This window comes from Corvus hawaiiensis, unplaced genomic scaffold (genome assembly GCF_020740725.1).
Source record: "Corvus hawaiiensis isolate bCorHaw1 unplaced genomic scaffold, bCorHaw1.pri.cur U_2, whole genome shotgun sequence".
Taxonomy (NCBI): Eukaryota; Metazoa; Chordata; class Aves; order Passeriformes; family Corvidae; genus Corvus; species Corvus hawaiiensis.
Genome location: NW_025963275.1, coordinates 320,512 through 337,998, shown reverse-complemented (window position 1 = coordinate 337,998; position 17,487 = coordinate 320,512).

The window sequence follows — 17,487 nt, the reverse complement described above, 5'->3', positions numbered from 1 at the left end:
CCATTGTGACCCAGTGGGGCCTCATGGAATCAAGGAGACCATGGTGACACAGGTGATGCACATGAAGCCAAGGAGCCATTGTGACACAGTGGGGCCTCATGGAATCAAGGAGACCATGGTGACACAGGTGATGCACATGAAGCCAAGGAGCCATTGTGACACAGTGGGGGCTCATGGAATCAAGGAGACCATTGTGACACAGGTGATGCACATGAAGCCAAGGAGCCATTGTGACACAACAGGGCCTCATTTAATCAAGGAGACCATGGTGACACAGGTGATGCACATGAAGCCAAGGAGCCATTGTGACCCAGTGGGGCCTCATGGAATCAAGGAGACCATGGTGACACAGGTGATGCACATGAAGCCAAGGAGCCATTGTGACCCAGTGGGGCCTCATGGAATCAAGGAGACCATGGTGACACAGGTGATGCACATGAAGCCAAGGAGCCATTGTGACACAGTGGGGCCTCATGGAATCAAGGAGACCATGGTGACACAGGTGATGCACATGAAGCCAAGGAGCCATTGTGACACAGTGGGGCCTCATGGAATCAAGGAGACCATGGTGACACAGGTGATGCACATGAAGCCAAGGAGCCATTGTGACACAGCGGGGCTTCTTCCCTTCACCTCTGCAGCTGGCTGTCCCAGCCCACAGCACCATGTGCCAAGTGCTCTCCTCAGGGCTCTGCCTGCACACAGGCCCAGAGAAGTTTTCCTGTTTGTAAGGAAAGAATGAAAAAGCCTGAGCAGGTTCCCTAGACAACCAAACCCACATGCTCAGTCCAGGCTGCCTGCAATGATGTCCCCTTTCTACAAGGGACACTGTGAGCAGGAATGATCTCTGGGAGCAGAATTCCCGCAGTCTTTCCACGGAATTCTCTGTCCCTGTCCTTTGCCTGGCTCTCTGTTGCAGATGGAAGCTGCTGGTGCCTTTCTCTGCTTGAAGCCCTCGTTTGATGCAAGCAGATGCTCCCAGGTGTGTTCAGCAGCTGTTGCTCAGTGTTGATGCAAAGCTTTTGTGTTCCTCATGGAAGCAAGGAGCCATTGTGACACTGCAGGGGCTCATGGCATCATGGAGACAATTGTGACACTACAGAACCTCCTAGAAACAAGGCTCCATGATGACACCGTGGCGAATCATGGAACCACATGGAAATGTGTTCCTCATGAGACACAGCAGGGCCTTGTTGGAACCAAAGACACCTCTGCAAAAAGCAGGGTAGCTCACAGAACCAAGGAGTCCATTGCTACAATATAAAACCTATGGAAGCAAGGAGACCATTGTGACACAGTGGGGCCACATGGAAGCCAAGGAGCCATTGTGACACAGTGGGGCCTCATGGAATCAAGGAGACCATGGTGACACAGGTGATGCACATGAAGCCAAGGAGCCATTGTGACCCAGTGGGGCCTCATGGAATCAAGGAGACCATTGTCAGGCAGGTGATGCACATGAAGCCAAGGAGCCATTGTGACACAGTGGGGCCTCATGGAATCAAGGAGACCATGGTGACACAGGTGATGCACATGAAGCCAAGGAGCCATTGTGACACAGCGGGGCTTCTTCCCTTCAGCTCTGCAGCTGGCTGTCCCAGCCCACAGCACCATGTGCCAACTGCTCTCCTCAGGGCTCTGCCTGCACACAGGCCCAGGAGAAGTTTTCCTGTTTGTAAGGAAAGAATGGAAAAGCCTGAGCAGGTTCCCTAGACAACCAAACCCACATGCTCAGTCCAGGCTGCCTGCAATGATGTCCCCTTTCTACAAGGGATACTGTGAGCAGCAATGATCTCTGAGAGCAGAATTCTCACAGTCCTTCCACGGAATGCTCTGTCCCTGTCCTTTGCCTGGCTCTCAGTGTCAGATGGAAGCTGCTGCTGCCATTCTCTGCTTGAAGCCCTCGTTTGATGCAAGCAGATGCTCCCAGGTGTGTTCAGCAGCTGTTGCTCAGTGTTGATGCAAAGCTTTTGTGTTCCTCATGGAAGCAAGGAGCCATTGTGACACTGCAGGGGCTCATGGCATCATGGAGACAATTGTGACACTACAGAACCTCCTAGAAACAAGGCTCCATGATGACACCGTGGCGAATCATGGAACCACATGGAAATGTGTTCCTCATGAGACACAGCAGGGCCTTGTTGGAACCAAAGACACCTCTGCAAAAAGCAGGGTAGCTCACAGAACCAAGGAGTCCATTGTTACAATAGAAAACCTATGGAAGCAAGGGGCCATTGTGACCCAGTGGGGCCACATGGAAGCCAAGGAGCCATTGTGACCCAGTGGGGCCTGATGGAATCAAGGAGACCATGGTGACACAGGTGATGCACATGAAGCCAAGGAGCCATTGTGACCCAGTGGGGCCTCATGGAATCAAGGAGACCATGGTGACACAGGTGATGCACATGAAGCCAAGGAGCCATTGTGACACAGTGGGGCCTCATGGAATCAAGGAGACCATGGTGACACAGGTGATGCACATGAAGCCAAGGAGCCATTGTGACACAGCGGGGCTTCTTCCCTTCAGCTCTGCAGCTGGCTGTCCCAGCCCACAGCACCATGTGCCAAGTGCTCTCCTCAGGGCTCTGCCTGCACACAGGCCCAGAGAAGTTTTCCTGTTTGTAAGGAAAGAATGAAAAAGCCTGAGCAGGTTCCCTAGACAACCAAACCCACATGCTCAGTCCAGGCTGCCTGCAATGATGTCCCCTTTCTACAAGGGACACTGTGAGCAGGAATGATCTCTGGGAGCAGAATTCCCGCAGTCTTTCCACGGAATTCTCTGTCCCTGTCCTTTGCCTGGCTCTCTGTTGCAGATGGAAGCTGCTGGTGCCTTTCTCTGCTTGAAGCCCTCGTTTGATGCAAGCAGATGCTCCCAGGTGTGTTCAGCAGCTGTTGCTCAGTGTTGATGCAAAGCTTTTGTGTTCCTCATGGAAGCAAGGAGCCATTGTGACACTGCAGGGGCTCATGGCATCAAGGAGACAATTGTGACACTACAGAACCTCCTAGAAACAAGGCTCCATGATGACACCGTGGGGAATCATGGAACCACATGGAAATGTGTTCCTCATGAGACGCAGCAGGGCCTTGTTGGAACCAAAGACACCTCTGCAAAAAGCAGGGTAGCTCACAGAACCAAGGAGTCCATTGTTACAATAGAAAACCTATGGAAGCAAGGAGACCATTGTGACCCAGTGGGGCCACATGGAAGCCACGGAGCCATTGTGACCCAGTGGGGCCTCATGGAATCAAGGAGACCATGGTGACACAGGTGATGCACATGAAGCCAAGGAGCCATTGTGAGACAGTGGGGCCTCATGGAATCAAGGAGACCATGGTGACACAGGTGATGCACATGAAGCCAAGGAGCCATTGTGACACAGCGGGGCTTCATGGAATCAAGGAGACCATGGTGACACAGGTGATGCACATGAAGCCAAGGAGCCATTGTGACACAGCGGGGCTTCTTCCCTTCAGCTCTGCAGCTGGCTGTCCCAGACCGGGGCACCATGTGCCAAGTACTCTCCTCAGGGCTCTGCCTGCACACAGGCCCAGGAGAAGTTTTCCTGTTTGTAAGGAAAGAATGAAAAAGCCTGAGCAGGTTCCCTAGACAACCAAACCCACATGCTCAGTCCAGGCTGCCTGCAATGATGTCCCCTTTCTACAAGGGACACTGTGAGCAGGAATGATCTCTGGGAGCAGAATTCTCGCAGTCTTTCCACAGAATTCTCTGTCCCTGGCCTTTCCCTGGCTCTCTGTTGCAGATGGAAGCTGCTGCTGCCATTCTCTGCTTGAAGCCCTCTTTTGATGCAAGCAGATGCTCCCAGGTGTGTTCAGCAGCTGTTGCTCAGTGTTGATGCAAAGCTTTTGTGTTCCTCATGGAAGCAAGGAGCCATTGTGACACTGCAGGGGCTCATGGCATCAAGGAGACAATTGTGACACTACAGAACCTCCTAGAAACAAGGCTCCATGGTGACACCGTGGCGAATCATGGAACCACATGGAAATGTGTTCCTCATGAGACGCAGCAGGGCCTTGTTGGAACCAAAGACACCTCTGCAAAAAGCAGGGTAGCTCACAGAACCAAGGAGTCCATTGTTACAATAGAAAACCTATGGAAGCAAGGAGACCATTGTGACCCAGTGGGGCCACATGGAAGCCACGGAGCCATTGTGACCCAGTGGGGCCTCATGGAATCAAGGAGACCATGGTGACACAGGTGATGCACATGAAGCCAAGGAGCCATTGTGACACAGTGGGGCCTCATGGAATCAAGGAGACCATGGTGACACAGGTGATGCACATGAAGCCAAGGAGCCATTGTGACACAGTGGGGCCTCATGGAATCAAGGAGACCATGGTGACACAGGTGATGCACATGAAGCCAAGGAGCCATTGTGACACAGCGGGGCTTCTTCCCTTCAGCTCTGCAGCTGGCTGTCCCAGCCCACAGCACCATGTGCCAAGTGCTCTCCTCAGGGCTCTGCCTGCACACAGGCCCAGAGAAGTTTTCCTGTTTGTAAGGAAAGAATGGAAAAGCCTGAGCAGGTTTCCTAAACAACAAACCCCACATGCTCAGTCCAGGCTGCCTGCAATCATGTCCCCTTTCTACAAGGGACACTGTGAGCAGGAATGATCTCTGGGAGCAGAATTCTCGCAGTCTTTCCACTGAATTCTCTGTCCCTGTCCTTTCCCTGGCTCTCAGTGTCAGATGGAGGCTGCTGGTGCCATTCTCAGCTTGAAGCCCTCTTTTGATGCAAGCAGATGCTCCCAGGTGTGTTCAGCAGGTGTTGCTCAGTGTTGATGCAAAGCTTTTGTGTTCCTCATGGAAGCAAGGAGCCATTGTGACACTGCAGGGGCTCATGGCATCAAGGAGACAATTGTGACACTACAGAACCTCCTAGAAACAAGACTCCATGATGACACCGTGGGGAATCATGGAACCACATGGAAATGTGTTCCTCATGAGACACAGCAGGGCCTTGTTGGAACCAAAGACACCTCTGCAAAAAGCAGGGTAGCTCACAGAACCAAGGAGTCCATTGTTACAATAGAAAACCTATGGAAGCAAGGACACCGTTGTGACACAGTGGGGCCACATGGAAGCCACGGAGCCATTGTGACCCAGTGGGGCCTCATGGAATCAAGGAGACCATGGTGACACAGGTGATGCACATGAAGCCAAGGAGCCATTGTGACACAGTGGGGCCTCATGGAATCAAGGAGACCATGGTGACACAGGTGATGCACATGAAGCCAAGGAGCCATTGTGACACAGTGGGGCCTCATGGAATCAAGGAGACCATGGTGACACAGGTGATGCACATGAAGCCAAGGAGCCATTGTGACACAGTGGGGCCTCATGGAATCAAGGAGACCATGGTGACACAGGTGATGCACATGAAGCCAAGGAGCCATTGTGACACAGCGGGGCTTCTTCCCTTCTGCTCTGCAGCTGGCTGTCCCAGACCGGGGCACCATGTGCCAAGTACTCTCCTCAGGGCTCTGCCTGCACACAGGCCCAGAGAAGTTTTCCTGTTTGTAAGGAAAGAATGAAAAAGCCTGAGCAGGTTCCCTAGACAACCAAACCCACATGCTCAGTCCAGGCTGCCTGCAATGATGTCCCCTTTCTACAAGGGACACTGTGAGCAGGAATGATCTCTGGGAGCAGAATTCTCGCAGTCTTTCCACAGAATTCTCTGTCCCTGTCCTTTCCCTGGCTCTCTGTTGCAGATGGAAGCTGCTGCTGCCATTCTCTGCTTGAAGCCCTCTTTTGATGCAAGCAGATGCTCCCAGGTGTGTTCAGCAGCTGTTGCTCAGTGTTGATGCAAAGCTTTTGTGTTCCTCATGGAAGCAAGGAGCCATTGTGACACTGCAGGGGCTCATGGCATCAAGGAGACAATTGTGACAGTACAGAACCTCCTAGAAACAAGGCTCCATGGTGACACCGTGGCGAATCATGGAACCACATGGAAATGTGTTCATCATGAGACGCAGCAGGGCCTTGTTGGAACCAAAGACACCTCTGCAAAAAGCAGGGTAGCTCACAGAACCAAGGAGTCCATTGTTACAATAGAAAACCTATGGAAGCAAGGAGACCATTGTGACCCAGTGGGGCCACATGGAAGCCACGGAGCCATTGTGACCCAGTGGGGCCTGATGGAATCAAGGAGACCATGGTGACACAGGTGATGCACATGAAGCCAAGGAGCCATTGTGACCCAGTGGGGCCTCATGGAATCAAGGAGACCATGGTGACACAGGTGATGCACATGAAGCCAAGGAGCCATTGTGACACAGTGGGGGCTCATGGAATCAAGGAGACCATGGTGACACAGGTGATGCACATGAAGCCAAGGAGCCATTGTGACCCAGTGGGGCCTCATGGAATCAAGGAGACCATGGTGACACAGGTGATGCACATGAAGCCAAGGAGCCATTGTGACCCAGTGGGGCCTCATGGAATCAAGGAGACCATGGTGACACAGGTGATGCACATGAAGCCAAGGAGCCATTGTGACCCAGCGGGGCTTCTTCCCTTCACCTCTGCAGCTGGCTGTCCCAGCCCACAGCACCATGTGCCAAGTGCTCTCATCAGGGCTCTGCCTGCACACAGGCCCAGAGAAGTTTTCCTGTTTGTAAGGAAAGAATGAAAAAGCCTGAGCAGGTTCCCTAGACAACCAAACCCACATGCTCAGTCCAGGCTGCCTGCAATGATGTCCCCTTTCTACAAGGGACACTGTGAGCAGGAATGATCTCTGGGAGCAGAATTCCCGCAGTCTTTCCACGGAATTCTCTGTCCCTGTCCTTTGCCTGGCTCTCTGTTGCAGATGGAAGCTGCTGGTGCCTTTCTCTGCTTGAAGCCCTCGTTTGATGCAAGCAGATGCTCCCAGGTGTGTTCAGCAGCTGTTGCTCAGTGTTGATGCAAAGCTTTTGTGTTCCTCATGGAAGCAAGGAGCCATTGTGACACTGCAGGGGCTCATGGCATCATGGAGACAATTGTGACACTACAGAACCTCCTAGAAACAAGGCTCCATGATGACACCGTGGCGAATCATGGAACCACATGGAAATGTGTTCCTCATGAGACGCAGCAGGGCCTTGTTGGAACCAAAGACACCTCTGCAAAAAGCAGGGTAGCTCACAGAACCAAGGAGTCCATTGTTACAATATAAAACCTATGGAAGCAAGGAGACCATTGTGACACAGTGGGGCCACATGGAAGCCACGGAGCCATTGTGACACAGTGGGGCCTCATGGAATCAAGGAGACCATGGTGACACAGGTGATGCACATGAAGCCAAGGAGCCATTGTGACCCAGTGAGGCCTCATGGAATCAAGGAGACCATTGTCAGGCAGGTGATGCACATGAAGCCAAGGAGCCATTGTGAGACAGTGGGGCCTCATGGAATCAAGGAGACCATGGTGACACAGGTGATGCACATGAAGCCAAGGAGCCATTGTGACACAGCGGGGCTTCTTCCCTTCAGCTCTGCAGCTGGCTGTCCCAGCCCACAGCACCATGTGCCAACTGCTCTCCTCAGGGCTCTGCCTGCACACAGGCCCAGGAGAAGTTTTCCTGTTTGTAAGGAAAGAATGGAAAAGCCTGAGCAGGTTCCCTAGACAACCAAACCCACATGCTCAGTCCAGGCTGCCTGCAATGATGTCCCCTTTCTACAAGGGATACTGTGAGCAGCAATGATCTCTGAGAGCAGAATTCTCACAGTCCTTCCACGGAATGCTCTGACCCTGTCCTTTGCCTGGCTCTCAGTGTCAGATGGAAGCTGCTGCTGCCATTCTCTGCTTGAAGCCCTCGTTTGATGCAAGCAGATGCTCCCAGGTGTGTTCAGCAGCTGTTGCTCAGTGTTGATGCAAAGCTTTTGTGTTCCTCATGGAAGCAAGGAGCCATTGTGACACTGCAGGGGCTCATGGCATCAAGGAGACAATTGTGACACTACAGAACCTCCTAGAAACAAGGCTCCATGGTGACACCGTGGCGAATCATGGAACCACATGGAAATGTGTTCCTCATGAGACACAGCAGGGCCTTGTTGGAACCAAAGACACCTCTGCAAAAACAGGGTAGCTCACAGAACCAAGGAGTCCATTGTTACAATAGAAAACCTATGGAAGCAAGGAGACCATTGTGACACAGTGGGGGCTCATGGAATCAAGGAGACCATGGTGACACAGGTGATGCACATGAAGCCAAGGAGCCATTGTGACCCAGTGGGGCCTCATGGAATCAAGGAGACCATGGTGACACAGGTGATGCACATGAAGCCAAGGAGCCATTGTGACACAGTGGGGCCTCATGGAATCAAGGAGACCATGGTGACACAGGTGATGCACATGAAGCCAAGGAGCCATTGTGACCCAGCGGGGCTTCTTCCCTTCACCTCTGCAGCTGGCTGTCCCAGCCCACAGCACCATGTGCCAAGTGCTCTCCTCAGGGCTCTGCCTGCACACAGGCCCAGAGAAGTTTTCCTGTTTGTAAGGAAAGAATGAAAAAGCCTGAGCAGGTTCCCTAGACAACCAAACCCACATGCTCAGTCCAGGCTGCCTGCAATGATGTCCCCTTTCTACAAGGGACACTGTGAGCAGGAATGATCTCTGGGAGCAGAATTCCCGCAGTCTTTCCACGGAATTCTCTGTCCCTGTCCTTTGCCTGGCTCTCTGTTGCAGATGGAAGCTGCTGGTGCCTTTCTCTGCTTGAAGCCCTCGTTTGATGCAAGCAGATGCTCCCAGGTGTGTTCAGCAGCTGTTGCTCAGTGTTGATGCAAAGCTTTTGTGTTCCTCATGGAAGCAAGGAGCCATTGTGACACTGCAGGGGCTCATGGCATCATGGAGACAATTGTGACACTACAGAACCTCCTAGAAACAAGGCTCCATGATGACACCGTGGCGAATCATGGAACCACATGGAAATGTGTTCCTCATGAGACGCAGCAGGGCCTTGTTGGAACCAAAGACACCTCTGCAAAAAGCAGGGTAGCTCACAGAACCAAGGAGTCCATTGTTACAATATAAAACCTATGGAAGCAAGGAGACCATTGTGACACAGTGGGGCCACATGGAAGCCACGGAGCCATTGTGACACAGTGGGGCCTCATGGAATCAAGGAGACCATGGTGACACAGGTGATGCACATGAAGCCAAGGAGCCATTGTGACCCAGTGAGGCCTCATGGAATCAAGGAGACCATTGTCAGGCAGGTGATGCACATGAAGCCAAGGAGCCATTGTGAGACAGTGGGGCCTCATGGAATCAAGGAGACCATGGTGACACAGGTGATGCACATGAAGCCAAGGAGCCATTGTGACACAGCGGGGCTTCTTCCCTTCAGCTCTGCAGCTGGCTGTCCCAGCCCACAGCACCATGTGCCAACTGCTCTCCTCAGGGCTCTGCCTGCACACAGGCCCAGGAGAAGTTTTCCTGTTTGTAAGGAAAGAATGGAAAAGCCTGAGCAGGTTCCCTAGACAACCAAACCCACATGCTCAGTCCAGGCTGCCTGCAATGATGTCCCCTTTCTACAAGGGATACTGTGAGCAGCAATGATCTCTGAGAGCAGAATTCTCACAGTCCTTCCACGGAATGCTCTGACCCTGTCCTTTGCCTGGCTCTCTGTTGCAGATGGAAGCTGCTGCTGCCATTCTCTGCTTGAAGCCCTCGTTTGATGCAAGCAGATGCTCCCAGGTGTGTTCAGCAGCTGTTGCTCAGTGTTGATGCAAAGCTTTTGTGTTCCTCATGGAAGCAAGGAGCCATTGTGACACTGCAGGGGCTCATGGCATCAAGGAGACAATTGTGACACTACAGAACCTCCTAGAAACAAGGCTCCATGGTGACACCGTGGCGAATCATGGAACCACATGGAAATGTGTTCCTCATGAGACACAGCAGGGCCTTGTTGGAACCAAAGACACCTCTGCAAAAACAGGGTAGCTCACAGAACCAAGGAGTCCATTGTTACAATAGAAAACCTATGGAAGCAAGGAGACCATTGTGACACAGTGGGGGCTCATGGAATCAAGGAGACCATGGTGACACAGGTGATGCACATGAAGCCAAGGAGCCATTGTGACCCAGTGGGGCCTCATGGAATCAAGGAGACCATGGTGACACAGGTGATGCACATGAAGCCAAGGAGCCATTGTGACACAGTGGGGCCTGATGGAATCAAGGAGACCATGGTGACACAGGTGATGCACATGAAGCCAAGGAGCCATTGTGACCCAGTGGGGCCTCATGGAATCAAGGAGACCATGGTGACACAGGTGATGCACATGAAGCCAAGGAGCCATTGTGACACAGCGGGGCTTCTTCCCTTCTGCTCTGCAGCTGGCTGTCCCAGACCGGGGCACCATGTGCCAAGTACTCTCCTCAGGGCTCTGCCTGCACACAGGCCCAGAGAAGTTTTCCTGTTTGTAAGGAAAGAATGAAAAAGCCTGAGCAGGTTCCCTAGACAACCAAACCCACATGCTCAGTCCAGGCTGCCTGCAATGATGTCCCCTTTCTACAAGGGACACTGTGAGCAGGAATGATCTCTGGGAGCAGAATTCTCGCAGTCTTTCCACAGAATTCTCTGTCCCTGTCCTTTCCCTGGCTCTCTGTTGCAGATGGAAGCTGCTGCTGCCATTCTCTGCTTGAAGCCCTCTTTTGATGCAAGCAGATGCTCCCAGGTGTGTTCAGCAGCTGTTGCTCAGTGTTGATGCAAAGCTTTTGTGTTCCTCATGGAAGCAAGGAGCCATTGTGACACTGCAGGGGCTCATGGCATCAAGGAGACAATTGTGACAGTACAGAACCTCCTAGAAACAAGACTCCATGATGACACCGTGGGGAATCATGGAACCACATGGAAATGTGTTCCTCATGAGATGCAGCAGGGCCTTGTTGGAACCAAAGACACCTCTGCAAAAAGCAGGGTAGCTCACAGAACCAAGGAGTCCATTGTTACAATAGAAAACCTATGGAAGCAAGGAGACCATTGTGACCCAGTGGGGCCACATGGAAGCCAAGGAGCCATTGTGACACAGTGGGGCCTCATGGAATCAAGGAGACCATGGTGACACAGGTGATGCACATGAAGCCAAGGAGCCATTGTGACCCAGTGGGGCCTCATGGAATCAAGGAGACCATGGTGACACAGGTGATGCACATGAAGCCAAGGAGCCATTGTGACACAGTGGGGGCTCATGGAATCAAGGAGACCATGGTGACACAGGTGATGCACATGAAGCCAAGGAGCCATTGTGACACAACAGGTCCTCATTTACTCAAGGAGACCATGGTGACACAGGTGATGCACATGAAGCCAAGGAGCCATTGTGACCCAGTGGGGCCTCATGGAATCAAGGAGACCATGGTGACACAGGTGATGCACATGAAGCCAAGGAGCCATTGTGACACAGCGGGGCTTCTTCCCTTCACCTCTGCAGCTGGCTGTCCCAGCCCACAGCACCATGTGCCAAGTGCTCTCATCAGGGCTCTGCCTGCACACAGGCCCAGAGAAGTTTTCCTGTTTGTAAGGAAAGAATGAAAAAGCCTGAGCAGGTTCCCTAGACAACCAAACCCACATGCTCAGTCCAGGCTGCCTGCAATGATGTCCCCTTTCTACAAGGGACACTGTGAGCAGGAATGATCTCTGGGAGCAGAATTCCCGCAGTCTTTCCACGGAATTCTCTGTCCCTGTCCTTTGCCTGGCTCTCTGTTGCAGATGGAAGCTGCTGGTGCCTTTCTCTGCTTGAAGCCCTCGTTTGATGCAAGCAGATGCTCCCAGGTGTGTTCAGCAGCTGTTGCTCAGTGTTGATGCAAAGCTTTTGTGTTCCTCATGGAAGCAAGGAGCCATTGTGACACTGCAGGGGCTCATGGCATCATGGAGACAATTGTGACACTACAGAACCTCCTAGAAACAAGGCTCCATGATGACACCGTGGCGAATCATGGAACCACATGGAAATGTGTTCCTCATGAGACGCAGCAGGGCCTTGTTGGAACCAAAGACACCTCTGCAAAAAGCAGGGTAGCTCACAGAACCAAGGAGTCCATTGCTACAATATAAAACCTATGGAAGCAAGGAGACCATTGTGACCCAGTGGGGCCACATGGAAGCCACGGAGCCATTGTGACACAGTGGGGCCTCATGGAATCAAGGAGACCATTGTCAGGCAGGTGATGCACATGAAGCCAAGGAGCCATTGTGAGACAGTGGGGCCTCATGGAATCAAGGAGACCATGGTGACACAGGTGATGCACATGAAGCCAAGGAGCCATTGTGACACAGCGGGGCTTCTTCCCTTCAGCTCTGCAGCTGGCTGTCCCAGCCCACAGCACCATGTGCCAACTGCTCTCCTCAGGGCTCTGCCTGCACACAGGCCCAGGAGAAGTTTTCCTGTTTGTAAGGAAAGAATGGAAAAGCCTGAGCAGGTTCCCTAGACAACCAAACCCACATGCTCAGTCCAGGCTGCCTGCAATGATGTCCCCTTTCTACAAGGGATACTGTGAGCAGCAATGATCTCTGAGAGCAGAATTCTCACAGTCCTTCCACGGAATGCTCTGACCCTGTCCTTTGCCTGGCTCTCTGTTGCAGATGGAAGCTGCTGCTGCCATTCTCTGCTTGAAGCCCTCGTTTGATGCAAGCAGATGCTCCCAGGTGTGTTCAGCAGCTGTTGCTCAGTGTTGATGCAAAGCTTTTGTGTTCCTCATGGAAGCAAGGAGCCATTGTGACACTGCAGGGGCTCATGGCATCAAGGAGACAATTGTGACACTACAGAACCTCCTAGAAACAAGGCTCCATGGTGACACCGTGGCGAATCATGGAACCACATGGAAATGTGTTCCTCATGAGACACAGCAGGGCCTTGTTGGAACCAAAGACACCTCTGCAAAAACAGGGTAGCTCACAGAACCAAGGAGTCCATTGTTACAATAGAAAACCTATGGAAGCAAGGAGACCATTGTGACACAGTGGGGGCTCATGGAATCAAGGAGACCATGGTGACACAGGTGATGCACATGAAGCCAAGGAGCCATTGTGACCCAGTGGGGCCTCATGGAATCAAGGAGACCATGGTGACACAGGTGATGCACATGAAGCCAAGGAGCCATTGTGACACAGTGGGGCGTCATGGAATCAAGGAGACCATTGTGACACAGGTGATGCACATGAAGCCAAGGAGCCATTGTGACACAGTGGGGCCTCATGGAATCAAGGAGACCATGGTGACACAGGTGATGCACATGAAGCCAAGGAGCCATTGTGACACAGCGGGGCTTCTTCCCTTCAGCTCTGCAGCTGGCTGTCTCAGCCCACAGCACCATGTGCCAACTGCTCTCCTCAGGGCTCTGCCTGCACACAGGCCCAGAGAAGTTTTCCTGTTTGTAAGGAAAGAATGAAAAAGCCTGAGCAGGTTCCCTAGACAACCAAACCCACATGCTCAGTCCAGGCTGCCTGCAATGATGTCCCCTTTCTACAAGGGACACTGTGAGCAGGAATGATCTCTGGGAGCAGAATTCTCACAGTCTTTCCACTGAATTCTCTGTCCCTGTCCTTTGCCTGGCTCTCTGTTGCAGATGGAAGCTGCTGCTGCCATTCTCTGCTTGAAGCCCTCGTTTGATGCAAGCAGATGCTCCCAGGTGTGTTCAGCAGCTGTTGCTCAGTGTTGATGCAAAGCTTTTGTGTTCCTCATGGAAGCAAGGAGCCATTGTGACACTGCAGGGGCTCATGGCATCAAGGAGACAATTGTGACAGTACAGAACCTCCTAGAAACAAGGCTCCATGGTGACACCGTGGCGAATCATGGAACCACATGGAAATGTGTTCCTCATGAGACACAGCAGGGCCTTGTTGGAACCAAAGACACCTCTGCAAAAAGCAGGGTAGCTCACAGAACCAAGGAGTCCATTGTTACAATAGAAAACCTATGGAAGCAAGGACACCATTATGAACCAGTGCGGCCACATGGAAGCCACGGAGCCATTGTGACACAGTGGGGCCTCATGGAATCAAGGAGACCATGGTGACACAGGTGATGCACATGAAGCCAAGGAGCCATTGTGACCCAGTGGGGCCTCATGGAATCAAGGAGACCATGGTGACACAGGTGATGCACATGAAGCCAAGGAGCCATTGTGACACAGTGGGGCCTCATGGAATCAAGGAGACCATGGTGACACAGGTGATGCACATGAAGCCAAGGAGCCATTGTGACCCAGTGGGGCCTCATGGAATCAAGGAGACCATGGTGACACAGGTGATGCACATGAAGTCAAGGAGCCATTGTGACACAGTGGGGCCTCATGGAATCAAGGAGACCATTGTGAGGCAGGTGATGCACATGAAGCCAAGGAGCCATTGTGACACAGTGGGGCCTCATGGAATCAAGGAGACCATGGTGACACAGGTGATGCACATGAAGCCAAGGAGCCATTGTGACACAGGGGGGCCTCATGGAATCAAGGAGACCATGGTGACACAGGTGATGCACATGAAGCCAAGGAGCCATTGTGACCCAGTGGGGCCTCATGGAATCAAGGAGACCATGGTGACACAGGTGATGCACATGAAGCCAAGGAGCCATTGTGACCCAGTGGGGCCTCATGGAATCAAGGAGACCATGGTGACACAGGTGATGCACATGAAGCCAAGGAGCCATTGTGACACAGTGGGGCCTCATGGAATCAAGGAGACCCTGGTGACACAGGTGATGCACATGAAGCCAAGGAGCCATTGTGACACAGCGGGGCTTCTTCCCTTCAGCTCTGCAGCTGGCTGTCCCAGCCCACAGCACCATGTGCCAAGTGCTTTCCTCAGGGCTCTGCCTGCACACAGGCCCAGAGAAGTTTTCCTGTTTGTAAGGAAAGAATGAAAAAGCCTGAGCAGGTTCCCTAGACAACCAAACCCACATGCTCAGTCCAGGCTGCCTGCAATGATGTCCCCTTTCTACAAGGGACACTGTGAGCAGGAATGATCTCTGGGAGCAGAATTCTCACAGTCTTTCCACTGAATTCTCTGTCCCTGTCCTTTGCCTGGCTCTCTGTTGCAGATGGAAGCTGCTGGTGCCATTCTCTGCTTGAAGCCCTCGTTTGATGCAAGCAGATGCTCCCAGGTGTGTTCAGCAGCTGTTGCTCAGTGTTGATGCAAAGCTTTTGTGTTCCTCATGGAAGCAAGGAGCCATTGTGACACTGCAGGGGCTCATGGCATCAAGGAGACAATTGTGACACTACAGAACCTCCTAGAAACAAGGCTCCATGGTGACACCGTGGGGAATCATGGAACCACATGGAAATGTGTTCCTCATGAGACACAGCAGGGCCTTGTTGGAACCAAAGACACCTCTGCAAAAAGCAGGGTAGCTCACAGAACCAAGGAGTCCATTGTTACAATAGAAAACCTATGGAAGCAAGGGGCCATTGTGACCCAGTGGGGCCTCATGGAATCAAGGAGACCATGGTGACACAGGTGATGCACATGAAGCCAAGGAGCCATTGTGACACAGTGGGGCCTCATGGAATCAAGGAGACCATGGTGACACAGGTGATGCACATGAAGCCAAGGAGCCATTGTGACACAGCGGGGCTTCTTCCCTTCAGCTCTGCAGCTGGCTGTCCCAGCCCACAGCACCATGTGCCAAGTGCTCTCCTCAGGGCTCTGCCTGCACACAGGCCCAGAGAAGTTTTCCTGTTTGTAAGGAAAGAATGGAAAAGCCTGAGCAGGTTTCCTAAACAACAAACCCCACATGCTCAGTCCAGGCTGCCTGCAATCATGTCCCCTTTCTACAAGGGACACTGTGAGCAGCAATGATCTCTGAGAGCAGAATTCTCACAGTCCTTCCACGGAATGCTCTGTCCCTGTCCTTTCCCTGGCTCTCAGTGTCAGATGGAAGCTGCTGCTGCCATTCTCTGCTTGAAGCCCTCGTTTGATGCAAGCAGATGCTCCCAGGTGCGTTCAGCAGCTGTTGCTCAGTGTTGATGCAAAGCTTTTGTGTTCCTCATGGAAGCAAGGAGCCATTGTGACACTGCAGGGGCTCATGGGATCAAGGAGACAATTGTGACACTACAGAACCTCCTAGAAACAAGACTCCATGATGACACCGTGGGGAATCATGGAACCACATGGAAATGTGTTCCTGATGAGACGCAGCAGGGCCTTGTTGGAACCAAAGACACCTCTGCAAAAAGCAGGGTAGCTCACAGAACCAAGGAGTCCATTGTTACAATAGAAAACCTATGGAAGCAAGGAGACCATTGTGACACAGTGGGGCCACATGGAAGCCAAGGAGCCATTGTGACCCAGTGGGGCCTCATGGAATCAAGGAGACCATGGTGACACAGGTGATGCACATGAAGCCAAGGAGCCATTGTGACCCAGTGGGGCCTCATGGAATCAAGGAGACCATGGTGACACAGGTGATGCACATGAAGCCAAGGAGCCATTGTGACACAGTGGGGCCTCATGGAATCAAGGAGACCATGGTGACACAGGTGATGCACATGAAGCCAAGGAGCCATTGTGACACAGTGGGGCCTCATGGAATCAAGGAGACCATGGTGACACAGGTGATGCACATGAAGCCAAGGAGCCATTGTGACACAGCGGGGCTTCTTCCCTTCTGCTCTGCAGCTGGCTGTCCCAGACCGGGGCACCATGTGCCAAGTACTCTCCTCAGGGCTCTGCCTGCACACAGGCCCAGGAGAAGTTTTCCTGTTTGTAAGGAAAGAATGAAAAAGCCTGAGCAGGTTCCCTAGACAACCAAACCCACATGCTCAGTCCAGGCTGCCTGCAATGATGTCCCCTTTCTACAAGGGACACTGTGAGCAGGAATGATCTCTGGGAGCAGAATTCTCGCAGTCTTTCCACAGAATTCTCTGTCCCTGTCCTTTCCCTGGCTCTCTGTTGCAGATGGAAGCTGCTGCTGCCATTCTCTGCTTGAAGCCCTCTTTTGATGCAAGCAGATGCTCCCAGGTGTGTTCAGCAGCTGTTGCTCAGTGTTGATGCAAAGCTTTTGTGTTCCTCATGGAAGCAAGGAGCCATTGTGACACTGCAGGGGCTCATGGCATCAAGGAGACAATTGTGACACTACAGAACCTCCTAGAAACAAGGCTCCATGATGACACCGTGGGGAATCATGGAACCACATGGAAATGTGTTCCTCATGAGACGCAGCAGGGCCTTGTTGGAACCAAAGACACCTCTGCAAAAAGCAGGGTAGCTCACAGAACCAAGGAGTCCATTGTTACAATAGAAAACCTATGGAAGCAAGGAGACCATTGTGACCCAGTGGGGCCACATGGAAGCCACGGAGCCATTGTGACCCAGTGGGGCCTCATGGAATCAAGGAGACCATGGTGACACAGGTGATGCACATGAAGCCAAGGAGCCATTGTGACCCAGTGGGGCCTCATGGAATCAAGGAGACCATGGTGACACAGGTGATGCACAAGAAGCCAAGGAGCCATTGTGACCCAGTGGGGCCTCATGGAATCAAGGAGAC